Source organism: Gymnoscopelus braueri (assembly GCF_963280865.1).
Source record: "Gymnoscopelus braueri genome assembly, chromosome: 21".
Lineage (NCBI taxonomy): Eukaryota > Metazoa > Chordata > Actinopteri > Myctophiformes > Myctophidae > Gymnoscopelus > Gymnoscopelus braueri.
The window spans coordinates 37,272,850-37,291,808 of record NC_137623.1 but is presented as its reverse complement, the minus strand read 5'-3'; positions in this window follow the sequence as shown (position 1 = coordinate 37,291,808).

Genomic DNA, 18,959 nt, shown 5'->3' with positions numbered 1-18,959 from the left:
AGAAATCTAAAAATGACACACCGTTGCGTTCCCGGTCTAAACGGGTTGAAACCGGTACAAACAACGGAGTATGTATTCATACAAAATAACATGAACTTCAGATGTCCGTGCTAAGTTTGGACACTCTTGCACCTCGGGAGATGTTCTGGCTGTCCGAATGAAAGTTTGGCAGAAGTTTGGTCAGACACACATAAGGTGGGCGTGATATATATTTAGTTTTGTTTCCGCATCCCAGACCAAGCCTTCCTTCTGCCAGCAGTGAAAGCTGTGATAGATTGAAAAGAAAGACTCTGTCTGAGGTACTAGTCTCCAGGAGGTACAAACGCTTATGAAATCCCTATAGTGACCATGCATAAACACGACCTGTTGCAAGAAACAGCAAAACCTCTGTACCTCCGTGACAGATTTCTAGTGGTGTAAAGTAACTAAGTACATTTACTCAAGTACTGTACTCAAGTAACATTTTGAGGTATTTTTTACTTTACTGGAGTATTTCCAAGTACATTTTGATACAAATACTTTTGTACTTTTACTCAAGCAATTCTTTAAATTCCAGACTTGTACTTGTAACAGAGTATTTCTACATTGCAGTATTGATACCTTTACTGAAGCAAAAAAATTGAGTACTTTTTCCACCACTGCAGATTTCCCACAGCGCGTCAGAGGGATATCCAGGTATTATAAATGACTGCTTCCAGCCCTGGCTGTACACAATGCTTCAGTGGCTTGAGAGGGAAGGTCAAGGAGCTGAAGTCTGTGGTGTTGTGAGGCAGATAATTCTTTGCACAGATTACTGAGTGGGCAGGGTTTGACATTCAGAACACAGAAGAATTAGGCGTCGCCAGTGTTGATTTTCGCCGACTAAAATTATGATGATAAAATGTTCCTCGAAATAAAAACTAAGCTACGATGACTAAGACTGAATATATTGGCAATTTCGTCAACAAATAAAAACTAGACTAAAATGTTAGGGAGGGACTGGTGGAGAAGAGATCCAGTAGAACTAAAAGACAAGTCATTTTATGTTTGGTTGCGCTCGGGTGTTGCGCTCTGAAAATAGCAGATCTACAAGCTCACAACGCGTCACGCTGCGACACGTTGTGAGCTTGTATATCTACTATTTTCAGTATGCAACCAGTGTAAAATCAGCCATTACGACGCCATCAAGGCACCGACAAAATACATTTTAGTTGACTAAATCGACTGTAGATTTAGTCGACTAAAATCTTATGATATTTAGTCGACTAAAACTAGAGACAAACTAAAACATTTCAGATGACTAAAATATGTAAAACTAAATGGAATTTTATTCAAAAGACTATGACTAAAACTAAATCCAAATTTGCTGTCAAAATCAACACTGGGTGGCACACCGTGGCAGTGTGTATTACTTCCGTCCTTTCCGAACTTTTTTTCGGTTTGGCAAGCCGGAAAAACTTTCGATGTCAGTTGGGCTATTTGGCTCGCTGAAATAAAACCACAAGCGGAATGGCTTCCAAGTGGGTTCAATGCACGGCACTTCTGTCCTATAGGGCATAGCAGTGGCGGCCATTTTCTGGTTCCACTCCAAAATAGTCAATGCATTTTTCCCATTGACATTTCCAAAAATATTTATATCAATTATTTTAAGCCTAGAATCAAGCCATCCAGGGTCCTGGTGAATCATGACCATAAAACGTTTGATTCTGTGAAAAAACTTTTTGGAAAACGGCAAAATAAAGGGTATTTATTAAATATAGTCATATAATTGAATATAAAATTTTAAAAAATCACAGAAAAAAATGTTTTATGGTCATGATTCACCAGGACCCTGGATGGTTGATTCTAGGCTTAAATTAATTGATATAAATATTTTTGGAAATGTCAATGGGAAAAATGCATTGACTATTTTGGAGTGGAACCAGAAAATGGCCGCCACTGCTATGCCTTATTGGTTGCCGCCCCGGCCAAGGTTCACCAATATTGAACCTGACGCTTCACGCGCGCCTGACTTAACGCGCTTCAAAGCTGTCAGCGCGCCGCAACGGGGCGGTCCGCCCCCCCCCCCCCCTTTCTCCCATATAATGGAAGTGAACGAGGACGCCGCCACTTCCGTTGTGTGAGTCCGTAACCCTTGATAGTCCCGGTGTCAAAGATGATTGACTTGTCTTGCGTGTCCCATTTCAGAGCGTGTGTCCGCGAGCATTAACTGTCAAGCTTTCAATTAAGGGGGAGGTTTTGATATTTTCCTCGCCGGCACCTCCCCCTTCTACCGCTGACATGGGCTTGTCAAAGGGAATAATACAGCCATCAGCCCTTAGAGAGACCACCGCCACGTGGATTGAAGCCCCATTGTCTGCAGGATTGACAGGGGTTGATGCAACAGGCTAAAGGGAGGCATTCTCTCTGTCTCGCACGTACAGTACGTATATACACACACACACACACACACACACACACACACACACACACACACACACACACACACACACACACACACACACACACACACACACACACACACACACACACACACACACACACGCGCACACCCTTGGGTTGCTGTACATGTGAGGACTTCCATTTTGTAATTGTGATTTTTGCCTTCTTTTTTTTTAACCCTAGCCCTAAATAGCAGATCTACAAGCTCACGGCGCGTCGCAGCATGACACGTTGTGAGCTTGTACTGTACATTATATCAACTTTTTCGGTAACCCCCCTAGACCTAAACTCTAAATGTTTAGTCCTCCTTAATCCTGACCCCCCAACCTGAATCTTTTAAAACCACCTGAACTAAAATAAAATCCTGTTTGAACCATGAAACAATCATTTCTCTTCTGAGGAGCAGAAAAACGGTCCATTTCTCAAATTCTACTACACGTGTGTGGACACTTTGTCCTCACAAGTATAATGATACAAGCACACACACACACACACACACACACACACACACACACACACACACACACACACACACACACACACACACACACACACACACACACACACACACACACACACACACACACACACACACACACACACACACACACACACACACACACACACACACACTCCCTTTTCTCTGTTGTCTTCTTCCACAGTTCTTCCTCCCCAGAGAGGGTATTTTTCATGCTCTTAAACCACCCAACGGTGACAGGCCTCTGACAACATCTGCTTACTGTGACACCTGAGGAGCCCAGAGGAGCTTACTGTGAAGAACTCTCACACACACACACACACACACACACACACACACACACACACACACACACACACACACACACACACACACACACACACACACACACACACACAAACACACAATGCCCCGCTTGATTGATTGACTGACAGAGAGAACTTTTCAGATGAAAAAATGTGGCCCAGTGGACTTTTGATGGCGATTGTTTTGTTTTGCTATTTGAGGACGGAGATGGAATTCTATTTGAATTCCATGCGGTGAGATATACTGCTTTGAAATGGTCGTTCCGGTGCCCTCTACAGTCAAAAAGATCAACTATTAATCAATTAATATATCTTTATTACTGTTTGATATTCAGTGTTTTTTATTGATTTGTTTATTTGTTAGGATCTCCATTAAAGTGTGTATTGCACAGTGTTATGCACTGACCTCGAACGCAGAGACAAAATAATGGCACGCGCAAACATATCCAGAAATGAAAATAACTCTGCTTCTTACAGACAGAAGTTACACTGCTTGACTGATAACAAGACACTAAAGCATAGCGAGGCTCAAAGCAGGGCTGTCGATATGACTTCAAACCAATATCAAGGTTATTTCAAACTTGTCTCCATTACGATTAATGAACACTTTTTTTTTTAAATAGTGAAAATAGCAGATCTACAAGCTCGTTGTGAGCTTGTAGATCGGCTGTTTTCACAATTTTTGTACGCCACCATTGTACAAAGTACTTAATACTTAAGTGCCCAGCGCTAGCTCAACGCCATCTATATCCGGCGGTCTCACTTTCACATGTTTACTGAGCCCTCGTCTTACAGTGCTCGTGTACACGGCTGCTGTTGTTTATGTCCGCTCAGAGGGTCAGCCCTTTGCCTTCACAAGTGGGACACATCAGTTTCAGCTGACTGCAGCTCTGGCACCGGCCACTTGGGGCCCGTGTGTGCGTGCTTTGCTAGCTAGCGCACACCGCTAAGTAAATCCATCCCCCGCTCTCCCCCTAAACCCAGAGGGGACTGTCTCCCAAGGTCAATTCGGTTGCCTAGCGCCCCACACACACACACACACACACACACACAACCCTTTGTTTCACTATACTTGTGCGGACATCAGTGTTTTAGGGTGCCGATAATATGAATACCATTTTGACAATTTTGTTGCCATTTTTAACTTGAACCCTGCCTGAAGCCACAAAAAAAACAGCTGAACCACAAGCTCACAACGCGTCACAGTTTGATGCCTTTTCGGTGAGAGATGAAGCAGGGACCCCCCCTCACTACATATTGTATAAAATTGTGTTGCCTATTAAACTTTTTTTAGATAGGTTCATAGACGTGCTTGACAGCTCTGTCATCAGTGTCGGATTCATGTTGTTTTATTTTAAACACATAAACCGTCAATACTTAGTAAACTTGACCTTTGGCTCTGTATTTGGTCTGCTTTTCCCCTCTACAACAAACAAAAATAGCCAATCTACAAGCCCACAACGCTTCGCCGCTGTGAGCTTGTAGATCTGCTATTTTCGGCAAACGTTCCCCTTAGAATAGGTAGGGTTTAATGTAAAAAAAAAGTAAACAGTTCCTATCTCACAAAGATTTGGCAGCCCCCCTGAAGTGCCTCCGAGGACCCCCTAGGGGTCCCAGACCCCCTGTTGAAGACTAAACCCAAAAATCTTTATTTAACCATAAAACGGCCATTTGAAAATAGCAGACCTACAAGCTCACAATGCATTGTGAGCTTGTAGATCTGCTATTTTCAAAAGATTTTCCAATACATTTTGAACATTCTGCAAATGAGTACTTTTACTTTTGGAACTTTAAGCACATTTTGATACCAATACTTTTGTACTTAAACTCAAGAACATTTTGAATTCAGGACAAGAGTATTTCTACATTGCAGTATTGATACTTTTACTTAAGTAAAGAATTATTTTACCCACCACTGCATTTGGCCCTACACAATTATGTAATGAAAGCACGCACGCACACATGCGCGCGCACGGCACGCACGCACAGACCTTGCTCCTCTCGCCCGCTGACTTCCAGTGTGAAATGGTGAATCAGTATGGGCCGTGAAGAAAGCTCTCTGGTCGGCGCCGCGCCGGAATGCCGAGCACCGCGTGAGGTGAGACAAAGGTGAAACGCGGCATGACGTCCCACTTTGTCGCCATGACAACAATAACCCACAGTCTTCCATGAAAAGCTGAAAGGCATAGACGGGTAAGGGGGGGGACGGGGGGGTAATAATACAAAGATAACAAGAATAAAACGTATCGTTTTATTCTTTCTTTTCTTTTTCTTTTAAACCAGTGGGGCTCGTTAACAATGAGGAATCAAGCTGATTGTGTTAACCCATTAAGACCTGAAGCCGATTCTATAAAATGTCTGTTTTTAGTCTTCTAAAAATTACTATGTCAGTGGTTCTCAAACTTTTTCATGTCAAGGACCCCAAAATGTATATGTATTTGGCTAAGGACCCCATCTCAAAATATTTTGTTCCAGGGACCCCCCAGAAGCAAAGATTTGAGTTACAAATGTTTGCTTGAAAACATATATATTCAAAGATTTGCACACAATTTTTACAATTTCTCAAAAATAGCAGATCTACAAGCTCATAGCGCGGCACTCGGTGCCGCGCTATGAGCTTGAAGATCTGCTATTTTCAAATGGCCAAAGTGTAAAATAATGCTTTTTAGCTCAAATCAAAAAGTTACACTGATGCCTTCCATGTCTAAATGGATTAAAGGTAGGGTAGAGATATCTTTTGGTTAAAACAAAAAGCTTTATGTTAAAAGGTTAAAGCTCTATATTGTGATAGTAATCATTGCTATAGAGTGTTTGTTCAGTCACAGGAGTCTCCCTGTCCCTCCAGCTCTTTATTAGTCAGAAAATACATGTTCAGGTATAGGTGACACAATTTCAGCCAATCAGGAGAGAGTATCCATTTATCAGCTTCCTTTTGATAGCGTGTTTAATCTGTCTCCTGTCTGAGTTCTCTGTCCTGATTGGATAACATTGGTTTATTAAAGAGCTGGAGAGACATGGAGACCCCTGTTACTGAACAAACACTCTATAGCAATGAGTACTATCAGAATATAGAGCTATTTAACACTTATTTTAACCAAAGAAAATCACTTACCCTACCTTTTTAAGGCAGTGGTTCTCAAACCTTTTCATGTCAAGGACCTCCAAATTAATATGTATTTGGCCACGGTCCCCCATATGAAAATATTTTGTGCCGGGGACCCCGATACAAGATTTATCCTTTGTTTTTTTAATAGTCGATCTGAGCTTGTAAATCGGTTGTTTTCAAATATCCGGTGCATAATATTGTAGGCTAAACAGATTTTGATACTATATTAACTCATTTTGCTGGGGGACCCCCCCTCCTTGGAACCCCTTCAAGGACCCCCTCCCCTGCAGGTTCCACCGGACCCCACTGTTTTGAGAACCAGTGTGTTTGTTAAGAAGGGAACCGGGGGGCAAACGGTTCGGGGGATGTTTGATGACATTTCCCTTTTTTGCAAACGTCTGACGACTCCTGCCCCCGAGCAGAGGACATTTTATATATAAAAAGTGTCCTCTCTTCCTACCTCGCACTGCATGGTCGCCACTACACCCCCCTACCCCCCCCCCCCCCCCGCACACATGCCCTCTGCCAGAACATATTGCACCTGTTCAATTATTTAGCTGCTTATACGCTGTGGTGGCCAATGGGGTCCTGAGCCGCAGCGAGAAGCTGTACCTGACGATTAGGGCGTAGCTTGTCACCGGAACATGTCAAGATTTCTTAAGTCTCGTCGCTTGGCCCGTGAGAGAGGATTTGCCTTTGGCCAAATTATAGGGAGGAGGGAAATGTCATCATTACCTCATTTTGAGCCTTGTCACATCTTAGTTGCTTGTCTCCTATATAGGGGCCAGTATATGTTTGTGTGTGTAGTACACCTATGAGTGTGCGTTTTTTTCACACAGCATTTTGGGGATTCACACGCACTGGGAGAGAATAGGCACTTAACCATTGCCCGTTCCATTCTTTCCGTTCTATCTTTTTTCTTTTCTTTCATATATTTATTGATTTGATATGAATGATATTCATATACACAGTAGATTACAGAATATGGTTGTCCGGTTTGAGGTAAGAAACCCTAGGAGGGCTTATAAGAGAACCTCACTGAGTACATTACATTACACTTACTATTTAGGGTAAGTGTTTATTTAAGTGTTAAATTGCTTTATAATCTGATCGTACTCATTGCTATAGAAAATGCACTTTCAGGTTGGGATACCAATTGTATCCAATCTGGTGAGAGAACTCACACAGGATACAGATTAAACGAGTGAAATCGGAAGTGATGACACAAAGAAATGATCAGACAAAATTGGAACTGGAACACTGTAAAATGAAGCTGATAAATGAGTACTCTCCCCTGATTGGCTGAAGATTGGACACCTATCTGAATATGTATGTTCTGTTTATTAAAGAGCTGGAAAGACCCCTGCTACTGAACAAACACATCCTTTTAATTAAACAACTTTTTGGTTTAACCCAAATTATCACTTACCCTGCCTTTTAAAGGATAAAAATGCAACAATTATATAAACTCAAGCAAAAAAGTTATAAAATATATTATTTGCATTAGAGCATAATTGAAGGTAGAAGCACAGATCAGTTCATGCTATTGGTGAATCTTAAATCTTTTATTTCCCTCTGATATCACCTAGTATAGTAGTTCTCAAAGTCGATCAGGGTTCCTGAACACACACACACACACACACACACACACACACACACACACACACACACACACACACACACACACACACACACACACACACACACACACACACACCAAATAGACCTTTACAGGTCTGTTACTCTGTGAGTGTACAAATGGACCCTTATAAGTTAGGGTTTGTACTCTCTCAGAGTTATGGGTGTCCTTGACACGAGAAGGCTTTGAGCCTGAGCTCAAAACCTTGAGCTTCTTGAGCTTCTACCATACAGTAATGTAGCCTTACTTCTGTATACACACACACACACACACACACACACACACACACACACACACACACACACACACACGTGCAGACACGCGCACACTCACACACAAGACCCATGCACACCCACACATTCAACTGCACACAAGGTACTTGTTGTTTGTCGTGTCTTATGTTTGATTACTATGTTTAACTTATTTTAGGTGAGAACCTTGCATAAGCCCTATATGGGTTTCCTTTCTCACCTGCACTTGTTTTCTGTGTTTTTTAACGACGCCACCTTTGCTACTGTTTTTTTATTGTGCGAATAAATACAACTGAGAAGCCCTGACCTTCTATCATTGAGATATTAAAGGGCAGGGATTTGATATAAACGAAGCAGGCGAGAGCGGTGATTTGTGCTCACCTCTACTTCCACTGGGGGGCACTGTGTTGAAGCAAATACTGCCTCCCAGTGTCTCTGCTGGCTCCACCACTGTCTAAAGAGTGGTTTAACTGCTGCACTTGGTTTGTAATTTAGGGGTGCCGTTGAACTTTCTTAAACTACTTTTTGCAACCCCAGGGCAGCCGGAGTAGTAAGGTCTCCATTTTCCCAGCCCTGTCTCTTGTTTGGTTAGGGCCAAGGAGCTCAAGTTAGAGATTGGAGCTGGAGAGTCAGGCGTTACCCTTTGTGTGTGTGGCATGAAGGCACGTGTGTGTGTGTGTGTGTGTGTGTGTGTGTGTGTGTGTGTGTGTGTGTGTGTGTGTGTGTGTGTGTGTGTGTGTGTGTGTGTGTGTGTGTGTGTGTGTGTGTGTGTGTGTGTGTGTGTGTGTGTGTGTGTGTGTGTGTGTGTGTGTGTGTGTGTGTGTGTGTGTGTGGTGCATGCCATGCCATGTCATGCGCGTCTGTGTGGACCAGTGGTGTAAAGTAACTTAAGTACATTTACTCAAGTGCTGTACTTAAGTACAATTTTGAGGTACTTTTACTTTACTGGAGTATTTCCAATTGTCTATACTTTTACTTCTACTCCACTACATCTCAGAGGGAAATATTGTACTTTTACTACTTTGCATATATACATTATTACATTATAAAACATACATTAACCACTTTAGCCCTATTTTATACCTAGGCTATTTGAAAATAGCCGATCTACAAGCTCACACGTGAGCTTGTAGATCTGCTATTTTTTTAAGTACATTTTGATACCAATACTTTTTTACTTTTACTCAAGTACATTTTTCATTCCAGGCTTTTACTTGTAACAGAGTATTTCTACATTACAGCAGTATTGATACTTTTACTTAAGTACTTTTCCCACCTCTGGTGTGGACAATGTGCACGTGGCATGGATTTTCCACCTCTCTCTCTCTACCTTCTGATATTACTACATTAACAGCGGGATTCTTCTTTGCCCGGACCCCGTATTTATAACGCAAATGCCTGTCCTCAATTTCAGGCTTTACATATGCAAATTGCACCGGAGTTATTAATTGGAGAGTCAGAAAGATTATGCAAATGTGAGAAGATGGGAGGAAGAATGAGAGAGGGAGAGGGGGGGAGGGGGGGCAGAGATATTTGGGTAAGAGTATAGGACTGCGGTAGTATTGTGTGCACTTATACTATTATAACACACACAGGAGCACATGGTGCTATGTCACCTCTCTGCTGGTAATACAGTCTATTTAAGTCTTCAATTCATCTCTTGGTCTTAACATTTTAGGAGATCAGTTGGCATGGTGGCCATAGACATATAAAGGTAGACGCCTCCTTCGGCTCTGAAGCGTTCGTATCTCGGGCGCGCTTCCTTGTTCCGCAGGGCTAGCCTATCACTTCCTTCCGCTTCAGCAGGGGGCGTTCGGTAGGCCAATCAGAGGCAGGTGGTGCGGGTCTTTTCTTAAGAGGCAGCCGCGCAGCAACTAGTCAGTTAGACGCGCTGTGATTGGCCAGTAGTCAACGCGATGTGATTGGTCAGTAGTCAAACAGCCCTGCGGAAGAGCCTTGTATTGGGATACCAGTCGCTCCAATGAACTGCAGAGGCCAATGAGGTATCTAGGTTTCTATATCTATGATGGTGGCAATAGGCTCTATGCACAGCGGCCATATTGGAAAGAAATTGGGCCTCTCCCTTACTTCCTTCACAGGTGTTACCAATGACACTAATGAAGGCTCAGTTCCATTCTAGTCACACAGGGTGTCAGGGTGCTGATATTGTGCATGTTGGCTCACTGGAAACACTCTGTTACACCAGTGTGGTCTCAAAGTGTGGTCCAGGGACCCTCATGGTTCCTTGAGAGGGTTAAATGGCCCCCCGCAGGTGTGTAACTCTGAGAGTGTACAAATGGAACCAAATGGACCCGTAAGGGTCCATTTGGTTCCATTTGTACACTCTCAGAGTTATGGGGGTTCTTTAAATTAAAAGGTTTGAGAACCACAGTGCTACATTAAATGCAACAGAGCCTTCATTAGAATCATTGGTAACACCTTTGAACTGCGAAGGAATTAAGAAAGAGGCCCAATATGGCTGCTGTGCGTAGAGCCTATTGAGCCCTCCAAACTGTTTTTTCTTGGCCTATAACCAGTTAAGGCAGGTACAGACTGTAGGACTTTAAAGTGGTCGGGGGGGTCATCTGATCGTTAAGCATAACACACTGCAGGAGTTTATTTCTTGAAATCGTCTGTCATAATATCGTTGTGGTCTTCACAACAGGATTGATCCCCGACAAGGGCTGACACACTGTAGGATAGTTCACTAGGATGCTATCTCCAGAGTCAGACCCAATACATACATTTGAGTTTATTCCAATTCATTTTAATCGACGTATCCCGTGATATGCCTCTCTCCCTCTCCCTCTCCCCCCTCTCTCGCTCTTTCTCTCTCTCTCTCTCTCTCTCTCGCACGTCAAGTGCGCAGAAGCGGTCAGTGACAGCGTTGCCATGTCCGCTTATTATAAGCGACTTTGGGCTTGTTTTTCTGTAGAGTTGCTTGTAAATATTGGTTGTTGCGGGGTGCATTTTTTGGGCTTATTTGTGTAGTTGCTTATTTGGCCTTGTTTCCTAATGTTGTTTAAACCAGTGGTTTAAACAACACATAATATGTATTTGTCCGCAGACCCCCCTTCTGTAAATATGTTGTGCCATCATAGACCCCCATACAAGATTTGTGTGGATTTGGAAAATATTCCACAATTTTCTCAAGATTTTTCTTTGAAAATAGCTGCGACGCGTTGTGAGCTTGTAGATCGGCTATTTTCAAATATCCAATGTATTTGTAAATAGGTTTAAAGTGCTCAAGTGGCCTTTTCTTGGGCTTGTTTTCATAGACCTGGTTGCTTATTTCTCTCGCAACATCTGGCAACGCTGTTCAGAAACAGCGTGCACATGCTGCACACACACACACACACACACACACACACACACACACACAGAGCTCGCTCTCGCTCTCGCTCTCACTCTCTGTCTGTCTGTCTGTCTCTCTCTCTCTCTCTCTCTCTCTCTCTGTACAATTCCTCTAAAATAAACAGCCCACCAGGCTCGCTCACTCTCTCATTTTGTTTTATAATGTTAACTTAATACAGGACTGGACGGTAATATTGCGGTAGGGACTGTTTGTTGTGGTCAGATCCAGCGACGCTCCCCTGGCCACGGTGGCTGTATAATGTGCTCTCATTGGCTGTGGCGCTGATCTCCTCGCAGACCCCTTTCATACTGTATGATACTGTGAGATGTCTAGTCGGCGACATAGCTGAATATCTAACATGGTAGTTATCTGAAAACGGTCGGAAAGCCGTCGCAGAGCGGATTATCGCGCCCATATCGTCTCGCGGTGCCTTTCACACACAGCGAGCATTATCTCGCAGATCAAAGGCCGATCTGCGTCAGATCGGGAGGTTTTGTCGGCGAGCGCCAAAAAATGTCGGCGACAGCAATATCGGACCCAATCTCCTGCAGTGTGTACGGGCCCTAACAGATTTATATTTGATCACAGAGTGTTCAATGTTTGTTTAATACAACAGTTTAATACAGCAGCAGGGTGATACCAACAGCGTTTCACACTGTCTGTCTGTCAGGTTGGTAACATTGTGTGATGCTATCCTTTTAAAAAAACAAACAAACAAAATTGATTTAAAAAATATCTTTCATCGTCAGAGATCGGCAGAAACTTTCCAAATCGGCTTCCTCTTGTCCCTAATCTAGACTTTACAGATTAGAATCTGAATACATGAGGAAGGCTGGGAGCCTAGGAGTGACCCCCCCCCAAAAAAAACACACACACACACACACACACACACACACACACACACACACACACACACACACACACACACACACACACACACACACACACATTTCTGTAGATGACTGGGTGGCAAGGAAAGATTGAATTCTCCCTCCCTTCTGTGTGTGAGTGTGTGCGTGTGTGCACGCTCACGCGCGTGTGTGTGTGTGTGTGTGTGTGTGTGTGTGTGTGTGTGTGTGTCTGGAGGAGGCACCTAGAAATAGGCAGTGATAGATGAGGTACATGGAGCAAGACAGCTAGCCCTGCTCTCCAGCCCGGCTGAATCAGGAAGCTGTCTGCTATAGCTAAATGCCTGCCTCTCTCTCTGGCTCTCGTTCTCTCTTCCCCTCTTTCTCATTAGAATTCTCTCTCTCTCTCTCTCTCTCTCTCTCTCTCTCTCTCTCTCTCTCTCTCTCTCTCTCTCTCTCTCTCTCTGCTTACAACTCAATCTGTGTGTTACTGCTTACCAGAACAGATCTTTAGTCATTATGCGATTGTGCTTTATATCAGCGCTTAATGAGCCCCACGCCCTCTGGCATTCCAGTCACTAGCTAATGGTATAAAGACCAAAACAGAGAGAGAGAACACAACCAAACGAAGCCAAATACCCCTCCCCCCACAAATGAATGCAATTAATTCTAAGTTAATTATTTTTATTTATTCATGTAAATGGTAGAACTCGTTGGTTGTCTTTCGCAAACTTCTAACTTCAAACAAGCCTTCCGGCGGCGCTCGATCTGGACAGACTCTGTGAAATGACGTGCAAGTCGCGATAATGTGAATTATTTTTTATTGTTATGGTAACTAAAAACATGAACCACTTTAACCCCTCCTGTCCCTATAGTCCCTATTCTGGGCAAATGTTCTACATTTTCATTCCACATTTTTTGAAAACCTTTCAAAAAAGTACATAAAATAGCCGAGCTACAAGCTCACAACGTGGCGAGATGTGACATGTTGTGAGCTTGTAGATCGGCTATTTGTGCTATTTGTCGTACGATAATGTCTTCTGAATTCAGTTTTCTGAAAAACTAAGTTGCTATATCGGTGGTTCTCAAAACGTTTTCATGTCAAGGCCGCCAACCCCCATCTCAAAATATTGTTGTTCCCCCCCAGAAGCAAAGATTTGAGTTAAAAATGTATTCAAATATATTCAATATAATTCATATATATATATCTCAAATCTAAAATGACACACATGCTTTCCCAGTTTTAATGGGTTAAGTGGGTTAGGATAGATGTGGGATACTAAAATGTCTCGCTATTCTTCAAAAACTACAACACAGCGATTTTGTTTGTTTGTTCCATTGATTACGTTGACCAGTCATGGTCAAGCGAGGAAGAGAGGTCGAGGGTCCAAACGAGCGGAGGGAGGCCACAGACCGGACAAGACACGTACAATATGAACCGGCCGCTACCCTTTCTTTCACCTTTGACCTTTGCTGCAAAGGGGGCTGCCCCCGGGGGGGCACTCTCCAAAAAGGTAAATGTTGTTTTCTTCCTATACCGGCTTCTGCCGATTCCATTCCAGCTTATGTTCCAGCCACCCCCCACCCCCCCCCCCCCCTCCCCCGCCCTCGGCTGCTTCTTTATTCATTGCTTGGATAAATGTACATGACCCTTTAAAATAACACACGCCGACCCCAGAGGGCACACTTTGAGTGATGTGACATTCCAGCCAACCTGAAGTGACTTTTAAAGAATGGATGAGTGAAGGACAGTAGGAAGGTGGAGGGAGAGGGACGGAAAGACCATGAGGGGAGAGAATTGGACTAAATCAAATCAGTGTAAAGCAGCCGGGGTTAAGCAGAAAAGGTTACGCGCAAAATATACAACCAAGGAAGAATTTTTATGCTGGATTTTTAGGGGAACGATGGCCGATTAAAATTTGAGCCCCATAGGCCAGTGGTTCTCAGACTTTTTCCATGTCAACAAGGACCCCCAAATTAACATGTATTTGGCTCATCTGAAAATATTTTGTGCCAAGGACCCCCATGCAAGATTTGTGTTAAAAATGTTTAACTGAATGTCTGATTGTCTTTAATGCTTTGAAAGGGTCAAAGCCATCACTTCGATTTAGAAAGTGAAGAAAGTGAAGTAGAAAGTAGACAAAAGTGCAGAGATGGCCATGGAAATAATAACAATAATACACTTGACTTTTAAAGCAATATTTAAAAATGGGTTACAAATATGCTCCATCTACGCCTTCCCTCTCAGCTTTCCTGCTTACTATCTTAATAAAATAAAAACAAGTTCAAAGGGATGAGGACTAACCACTCAACACAGCATGTGTTCTCCATCGTGTCTACGGGACTAGTATGCATTAGTATTTTATTTATGGTAATATTATTGACCACTCATTTTGTGTGTCCTTGGCAAAAATATATTTTGAGGAAAATGTCCATCACAAGCCCAGGGGTTGATGACCCCTGGCTATGCAGCCTCATATTTATGTCGCACCGCCGATCCAACCGACCAAACTTTAATCAAATCTAAGTTTTTCAAATTGATTTCAAGATATTGTAATCCTACATTAAAATTGGAGGGCTATGGGAGGGCGGGCAAAACCATAAACAAACCCGATATACTCATACAGTATATAGGCAGGACCACGTCACTATGACTACGGCCACGTCACTATGACTCAGACTCAGACATAACCATAAACAAACCCAATACGCCCATATATGGGACTGACTGACTTCAAACTTGCCACACTGCAATGACTCAAGGGAGTGTGGCCTCGCCGGATATGCGGTTGTCCAGAACCCGGCATTCCGACCGATATGTCCATATGCTGATGACATCAGGGATCTCCATATATGGGCATAAAATAGACGGGTACAATGGGTACTCTGACAAATATTGTACTTTTACTCCACTACAATTATTTGAAAACTGTAGCTACTAGTTACTTTGCAGATATAAATTATTACATTATAAAACATACCACTTTAGCCCTATTTTATACCTGTAGGCTATTTGAAAATACCCGATCTACAAGCTCACAACAATCGCGACGCGTTGTGAGCTTTAGATCTGCTATTTTCAAACATTTTAGTACTTTTACTTTTGGTACTTTCTGGCACATTCTGCACAATGAGTACTTTTACTTTTGATACAATAAGTACATTTTGATACCAATACTTTTGTACTTTTACTCAAGTCAATTTTTAATTACGGACTTTTACTTGTAACAGAGTACTTCTACATTGCAGTATTGATACTACATTTAAGTACTTTTTCCACCACTGGATATGATAACTCGGGGGTTGATAGAACGACTAAAAGGCACTATTTACATGCAGCCAAAGTACCGTAAGTGTTTCCGTCAAACATAGCTGCCTCTTAGTTTGCCTACTCATCCAGGATACCATATTTAATCAGGGGGGGGGGACTTTAATGCTTTACAAACAGTCCAGGGAAAATGTGAACCGGAGTTTCTAATTAGCCAATCTTGTAGTCATAATCACTTCAGAAACAAATTAAGCGGTAAGAGAGGCTGTATTTCAGTGAGCTAATGAACTGCTTTGGTCTGCCCGCAACCGCCCTCCTCTACAGAGCTGTCACGTTCAAAGTGGGGACGATGAAATAGCACTTGCTTGGCTGTTAACCTCGCACCATGGCTCTGTGGGTAAACATGAGATGCGTCATGCGTTCATGCGAGCTGCGCCTGCTGATCCGTGTATTCGGGACCAACTGTGTGTGTGTGTGTGTGTGTGTGTGTGTGTGTGTGTGTGTGTGTGTGTGTGTGTGTACACAGCACTACCATGCATATTGTGTGTGCAACCATGCATTTTGTACAAGTCCAAGTGAAGGCTACTTTCTAGGCATATGTAACGATTTATCGTAAATCGATTCAAACTGGTGAAAATTTAAATCGATTTAATCAAAATATCGCGATTCAAACAGCAGAGGGCGCTTAAAAAAAATTAGAAAATACAGGATCTTTGTAAGAGAATTGATTTAAAAACTGCATGGACTCTGGTGCACTTGCACATGGACAACTAGGATGTACATTGCTAAAGTTTGACAAATAAAAATAGCTGTTGAGAGACTTAACAAACTCCATAGAGTTGTTGATAAGATTGTGCAGTGTAGACACTGTACCTACAGTAGGGGCCAGCAGCTCAGTATTTGATTTGATTTGATCTTTATTTGTATCTATCTTGGTTTTGGTTCTGAATACCTGTACCTCTGTCTTCTCACTGCTGTTGCTGCTATGAGCTATGACGGGCCCAGCTTCAGAGTTTTACATTGAGTCTAATACGGAAGAGAGAGTTCATATGAATAGACCATATTCACACAGCGGCCATGTTGCCACCCCGGTTGCCACGGCAACGGGGTGGCACTTTTAAATTCCAAAATGGCCGCCGTGTGAATATGGTCTATAGCCTGTAGTTTCGCTGTTTTACCCCTGCTGGTGTCAGAAAGAATATTCTCTCAATGCAAGCTGGATGGGTTTTTTGACGAACTTTAGACTTGATTTTCTTACCACATTGTCATAAATACTATATGCGTCCAGTCGCTAGTTTAAAGTCTCCTTTCCATCATCATGATATGCGTTTTGCTAAATTATGGTCCCATGTATTTGAAAATTGACGATAAAGTAGGCTATGCTCTAGGAGGGGCGGGATGATTTGATTGACAAGCCACACAACCAATAGCATTCATTCCCCGCGCCCGCTCTTGATTGACACAAGCTACCCAACCAATAGCATTCTTTAGGGATTGATTTCCGGTTCCCATTCCCGGTCGCATTTTGGCATATATTAAAGATGGCGGATTTCAAATTCCTGAACAAAGGAGTCTGTGGAAAACAGAGCAAACACAGGGCTTAAATAGACAGGGATTAACAGGACACAGGTGAACTCAACAGACAATCAACACTGGGATAGGCTGGGGGACTAGGAGGACACAGGTGGAAACACTGACAAAATCACAAGACTGGTTAGACAAGGCAGGTAAAAGTAACTAGGCAGACAGGAAACACTGGGAGCAATACTACAAAATAAGGGTAATGAGTTGACCTTTAAATTCACCTCAAGCAACTAACCTTTCTAGCTTTACATACAGAATACTATTTTATGTTAGGCTATAGTGCTCATTTATTTTTGGTTCATTATGAAAATGGGATGAACTGGACACCATATTCTCAGTAGCGTACACTATTTAATGGGAAACTGCAAATCAGTAACTGTTGTTTACACACAAACATTGACTTTGTTGATCAGAGATTAATTCTGTATACTTATACTGTATATTATTCAACTCATCATAAGCAGAGCTTGCATTAGAGCCTAATAAGGCTCTGTGACGATTTTGAAAAAAAAATAAAAAAATTGGAGCTCATAATTGGCAGCCATTTCGCATTTGAAGGTCAACAATAGGTCAAATCATTATATAAACACCAAATATGTATTCCTTGACCAAAATAAGCTCTGAAACCATGTATTGTGCATCATTGTAGGTCAAACCATTAAAAAGTTCATTTTCACGGCAGCCATTTTGGATTTTGGTCTCTCACAAATTTTCCCTGCCCCTTTTAAAAATACACCCCGGCTAAATTTGTTTAATAATCCTCCTAGATGACAAATCCATTGAGAAACGGACCTTCGCTCTCCACGGTCACGGAATTGCCACAGATGACCCAACTAATGGGCAAACGGTTGCCTTTTGCAAAAAAAAACCTGAGGCCTGCAGTCATTTCCCTTGTGCGTCATTCTCCTTCTCTTGCTTATGCTGAAGTGTATCATTATGTATATCTTTAAAAAATCTTCCACCACCTGAGTTTGCACAGCGTTTGGTCACAGTACACTATGCGAGGTACAGTACATTAACATCCCCTGAGACAGTAGGTTGAAGAAAATCCACTTCTATAAATTGGCGGAAATGGGATAATCTCTTTCATCATTATCATACTTATCCATATTATGCATTCTCAAAGACACGGGGAAAGAGACAAAAAAAAAGCATGGACACAGGTCAGTGTTGGGGCATTGACTGGTTTCTATTTTCAAGTTTCAAGGTGAGCGCTGTGGCAAAGACATGAGGTCTCTTATTACTTAGCTAAGCAGGGTCTCCTTATTAAAAATTCAGTTTAGAAGCGGCTTCTCTGAGAATTCTAATTAGTGTGACTTTAGCAACAAACGGGGGAAAAAAGACAGATTCTGCCATCTGCCTAGCATAACACGAATTCCTCACTAATTAAAACCACCTAGGAGAGCTATTAGGAAGTAATACCTGGTTATGTTTCTGAGGTTAGGCAGATCTAACGAACATGAAAATGAGCTATACTGTTATAGTGCCTGTTTTGTAATGATTCGCGCCGGGAGTCTTTAGGGATGTACATCCATGCATAACAAAAGCTTTTCTTTTTGTTCTCAGTTTGTACAATTGCAACCCTGTTATACATAAATATACACCGAAGGAGCTGGAGCAGGTTATTTTAGTGTTTTGTTTTGAGCAAAACCCCACTGATATAATGCTAAACATGGCTGTTTAGTAAGTGTTATACTAACTTAG